Raw genomic sequence first — 6,000 nt, forward strand, 5'->3', positions numbered from 1 at the left:
TACCGATACGATACGTACGATACGACGATACGCAAAAGGGGGCCCAAAATTCTATGTAGCGTATCGGTATGTATCGTGCCGATGCCTACCGATACGGCACGATACGCACCGATACTTAAAACCATGATAATAATAATAATAATAATAATAATAATAATAATAATAATAATAATAATAATAATAATTCAAAAGAACTTTGATTGCTCAAAAAATTGATTATTGGTTTTTTTTTGGTCAAAAAAAAAATTAATTTCACTAATTTAATGAAAGCATAAGGCACAACCTAAGCTCTGTCACCACAGTGAAAGCTTCTGACTTTCTCTCTGTTATATGCATAATACAAAATCAAACTAAGATGAATCTTGCCTATCTTTAATGAATTACAAAAATCTTTACCAAAAAAAAATAAAGAATTACAAGCATGAATAAATGTTATATCTCTGCCAGAGTAATGAGACAAATTTCGACTGCCATGGGATTGAGTTCCTCTATCAATAGGAAAATAAATCTTTGGTATTCTCTCTCTATTCCCATTTTTTGGTAATAAATAATTTATTTATTTAATATATATATATATATATATATATATTTTTTACTGTAAGAAGAAAAATTCATTAAGCAAAATAGCCTAGTACATCCAGATTGGGGTTAAGAGTTTTTGATCTTAAGTTGTCTAGTCATCACTAGAACAACCATGGCTTTTGAATTACAAGTTTCAACCTACCTCTGTTCATCGGAAAAGAAAATTTTCTTCTTTCATGAGAGGCTTGGAATAAAAGTTTTGTTTCTTCTTTCCATCTTTTCATAAAGAAAAAGAAATAGCACATTCTTAAATTCATAAACCCAACATGTTGGTGTTAGTTGGTAATTCAGCTACTTCCTAATGTTCACATTCGCTGACCCATTTCTCTTTTTCTTTTTTTTGTGACTGCTAACTCATTTAATCATTGTGGGTGTCTACAAAATGCCTTCTTTGGCTAGTTTGCGCGACAGTTGAAAGGCAAAGATAAAGATTACCCTATTTTGTCCCCAAAAACATGTACTACCGACATTCTACTCCAGTATAGTGGAGGTCAAATGCAAAAACATAGCCATAAAACCAAATGGTAAAATCTGTCAAAACAAGAAATAAGAAGAGGGAAGCTCCGCTCGACTAATACTGGTGTATTCAACATTGGATCACAAAGATGCAAATGTCCTGCATGTGATTGGATAATAAGGGAACACAAACACAATAACATTTGAGAGCACTCAATAGTACTTCTGGATGAAAAATGCTTAGAACACAAGTGCACCGAGGGTGCAAAGTGTCCTCCAATGAAAATAGTTGCTGGAGATTTTTGGAAACACAATGAAACGGAGGTGCAAATTGAGCTACACCAGAGATAATAAGTGAACACAAGTGTAGTGGGGTGCAAAATGTGTTCTATGGGGATATTATAAATGAACATGAAGACTCGCCCAAGTTTAAGAAATGAGCAAAATAGGTCTAAGTTAGTTTGAGTTTTTGCCCATGTCGTATGAAAATCACCGAGTCAATTTTTGTTCTTAATTCATTGAACCATATACTAGTCATAAACCATAAGTTTGGTGTACAACTTCATTATCAGCCCATTTTCTTTTCTCACTATGAAGTGATCGTAGCAGTAGTCCCGCAATTGCAAAAGGAGAAGAATGAAAATATTAAAAGAATAACTCTGCCCAAGAACATAGTCTACGCTAGCTCTCCCAAGTGTACATCTCTTTCTCCTCCCTCTATGAAAAGAGATTATTTCCAATTGTTTAGGGGAGGAGAGAGATTGACACAAGGAGGATTGGAAAGGTAATTTACCTATTTGAACAAGCGACCATTAGATCGTAATGGAGTAGCTTCACTATTGTGCCGAGTCTCACCCTCGAAAATACATAGGAGCATATTCATGCTCCTTTTTTTTTTTTTGATAAGTTACTTTGAGCATTGAAGTCATGCTCCTATTGTAGCATGGTCACATGCTTAATTAATGAATGTAGTGTTTTGTTTAGGTATTAAACTTGACCAAATATTTTTTATTCAAATCACTAGGGTTATGTTCGGTAGTAAAAAACATGAAACATTCAAAAATTTTGAAATAAAAGAGAGGGAGGGAGATAAAAATCAATAATTATCTCTATATGATTTTTGTTTTAGGGAGAAAAAAAATTACCTGGTCAGAGGGCCATTGCATCAGGTGCAACTCTTGGCCCAGTGAGAATGCTTTTTTTTTTTGCAACCTGTGTTTGGGCGTAGAAGAAATTCCTTTTCCCTTTGTTATTATATTATTTGTTACTTTTGGTTTTCAAACTTTTTTTTTTTTTTTTGTGTTAAAAATGGGTATCTAGGCCGAAGCTAGTCCTGCGGGCCCATACTTGAAAACAGTGAAAATCACTAAACACCCCACCCCATGTGAGTGGCCCAAGGTGTTCCTAATGGGAGTCAAACTTAGGATGTCCAAGTTTACGGCTTGTACCAAATTCGTTGCTCACCAACTGCACTACCCCTTTTTTAGTAGAATCTGTGAAATTAATTTTCAAACTCTTCCCCGTGTGTCTGTAACATGTTTGTTGCATAACATTTGTTGATCATATCGAAAACCTCTTTCCCTTCCTAATCACATTTATTTTTATTCAGGGTGTGTTTAAATGGTACCTTTGGATTAGAAAATTGGATTCAAAATACAAGAACAGTCCAAAGTTCATTTCCCAATTAGAGAAATCTCCCCCTCCTCCCCACCTTCACACCCCCAATGTCTTTTTAACTTGTGCATTTGCGTGAGTGTTTTCATTAATTTACAAACTAAAGGAGAGGGTACTCTGCAGTGTGCACCTTCATATTTATTTATTTTAATGATTATTTTTATAAAAAATACTAATATAATAATAATACACGTGAGAAAGCATAATGTATTGCTTAGACTCAGATCAAGAGCCTTTTCCCTGAACTAAAGTAGGGATTGAGTTTCCTATCCAGCTGCATGGCATATACTAGCATTTCTCTCCGTCTATCTTTCTCCTCCCACAAATAGGGGGCATATATGAAAATTCATAAGAATGAAAGAGAAATAGACATAGGGATACACTAGCGTATGTGACACAGTTCGATTGTGTTCTTTCTCTCTAATTTTTTTATTGCTTATGATTACCCTCAATCCAACTTATTGCCAATTGGTCCATTCTGACACCAAATTGATACCTCCTTGTAATTAATCAAATAAAATAAAATAAAAAAAATTACTTGAGACCATAGTTAGCAAGAACACGTTTAAACCACGTTCCCATTTTTAAACGTGTTTTACCATTTGTATCCCAAAATATATAGGAAACGAGGCAAAGAGTTCTCATTTTCATTTTAAATCTGTTTAAAACATGATTCCATTTTTTTATTATTAATTTTTTCTGACATTAGGCTTATTAAACACAATGGCTACTTAAATGACCTGATATCTCTCTCTCTCTCCTTCCCTGATTCTCCGTCTCCCGACTCCCCCACCCCTCCCCTCACTGGGTGCAATCTACATTCTAGACTCGTGACTCTGAGTGGATCTGACAAACAATGGGCCTTCACTTTTTCTAAGCCCATAATTTTCTTAAACTGATGTGGCCACTGTGAGAAATCGAGGCCCAGTCTCAGTTAAAAAATGGACAAAAACTATCATGGATTTTTTTAAATTGGATGTTATTAACTCATTTTCAGTTCTGTCAGCTGCGGATGGAGTGAGGGAAAGTAAAATTGTTTCACATGTAAATACAGGTAACATGAATTAATTATTCAAATTTTTGGAATTATATTTCTTTGGTAATGTTCGAAACTTGGAAGCAGCCTCTCCAACGAAGCAGCGGGACCCTCTCGGACTCTTTTTTTTTTTTACTGGTTTATGATTCATCAAATCACCTTTCTTTTTCCTGATTAACACTCTTTCTTTGTCTCTTAGATATGGTGGTGAAGATCCCTGTAGCCACATTGGTGGTTTTGTTCTCTATTCGAAAGTTTGGAACTAATAAAGTTTTTTTTTTTGATACCCAAGGTGTCCGGATCTTTGATCCGACTAATCCTTGGGTTCACTGTGATACCGTTTACACAGGATCGGGTCAGTCAAAGACGAAAACTCTCGTGCGGTGACCCCAAGAAGTTAGGTGCAGCGATGAAGGTTTGATCACGGGACCTCGCTTCTTGAGGCGGAGTACCATGTCCCCTCCAAGCCAATTGGGCTAACCCCTTGGGGTTAGAACTAATAAGGTTAGTTACATGTTTGCTCCGGTGATCATGGGGTGGTACTGATTCATTGGAGGAATTGGGATCTTCAATATGATCATACATGATCCAACGGTATTGAGAGCATTCAATCTCTCTCTCTCTCTCTCTCTCTTTCTCTCTCTCTCTCTCTCTCTCTGTAATGAAACAAGAGTTGAAGCAATGTTTGCCGATTCGGGACACTTCTCTGCCTGCAAGATCAATAATCCAGCTTTGTCTATGAGTTTATGGGCAAATAATTTAGTATTTTCATTCAAATTCTTATAGGCCCCGTTTGTTTGATGGATAAAAAATGGTGGAATAGTTGAAAGTGCAGCACCACGCGTACTAGGATTAAAAAACAAAAGAGAAGGATAGGAAACAATGGTAAATAGCGGGTCTCAAACTTTCAATTCCTATTCTCATAAAATCCTACCCAAAATGATGGGATTTTGAAGAAGGGTGAGTGGGATAAATGATTTGTCACATCAACATACAATAATGCTTGATTCATGCATATCATCTCTTAGTTTCCCAGCCTGAGCAACCAAACACATTTTTGTTAGGGAAAACTATGGAAAAACATATAATTCTCCCACCCCACTCTGATGTAGATTTAGAGTCACAGACAATTTTCTCCTGGCTCTTTATTGCATTCACTGGCCTAGTGTGCCTTTGTTTGCTATGTGCCTGTGTTGGACAAGCTGCATATCTCTCCAAGTTCCCATTTCATGTTTCTGAAGCTTTCTAGAAAACCACCCCTGGTAAAACATTTTTCTTCCCCTCCTTAGTTAAGGTTTTGGTCATATTGGGTTTTTTTTTTTTCTGTTTCTTAACAATAAATTGCTTTGTTAACATGCCAAACAGAACTAGTGTATTGGCCTATGTCTGTGTTCGCTGTAATTGCATCCTCATTGCAAATCAAGCTATGATCTCAGTAACATTTTCTATCGTGAAACAATCTATGGCCTTGAGTTGTTTTCCCAAGGTCCGGATAGTGCACACCTCAAAACATGAAGGCTAAGTCTATATACTAGAGATTAATTTCTTCCTCATGTTTGCTTGCATATTGATTACAACCTATTGGAATTTAAATCATAATTTAATTTAAATTATTATAAGATTCAAATTTCCTTTTGGTTTCTTGTGTCTTTTTATATTTGACCATATTTCTATCTTCTTGTATAACATCTCATATGTTTATCTTTATGTATTCTCATAGCCTTTCATGTATTTATAAATAATACATAATATAGTTTCTTCAATTTTAGGACTTTGTCTCTTCATCTTTGGGACTCTTTTACTTCACTTTTTGAAAGTCTTTGTCTCTTCAATTTGAGAAACCTTATCTCTTCCTCTTCTTATGAGAGATTTGAGTTTTTGTCTCTTTATTTTGAGGGGCTTTATATCTTTCCTTTCTTGAGAGACTTTTTCTTCATGTCTTTTCTAGAAGTCTATTTTCCTCTATAAATAGAGGGGATCTCTAGGCATTATAACACACACCAATGACCAATTACAAAGTTCTCTCAAGTTATGGTGTGTTGTGAGGATTGAGATATTGTTTTACTCTTATTTTGAGTGTCTATACTTAAGTGTATTATTGAGTTGTTCATCTTTAGTTTGAGCACAATGTTGGAGTACTCAAAGGGGTCTAGCAGTTGAGTGCATAACTACTAGGGGTACCATTGGGCTATTTCATCTTAGAGGATTCGTAACTCACCCGGTTGCACCATTGGGGGCATCTACGGTCTTAA

The sequence above is a fragment of the Macadamia integrifolia genome, chromosome 9 (assembly GCF_013358625.1).
Source record: "Macadamia integrifolia cultivar HAES 741 chromosome 9, SCU_Mint_v3, whole genome shotgun sequence".
Taxonomy (NCBI): domain Eukaryota; kingdom Viridiplantae; phylum Streptophyta; class Magnoliopsida; order Proteales; family Proteaceae; genus Macadamia; species Macadamia integrifolia.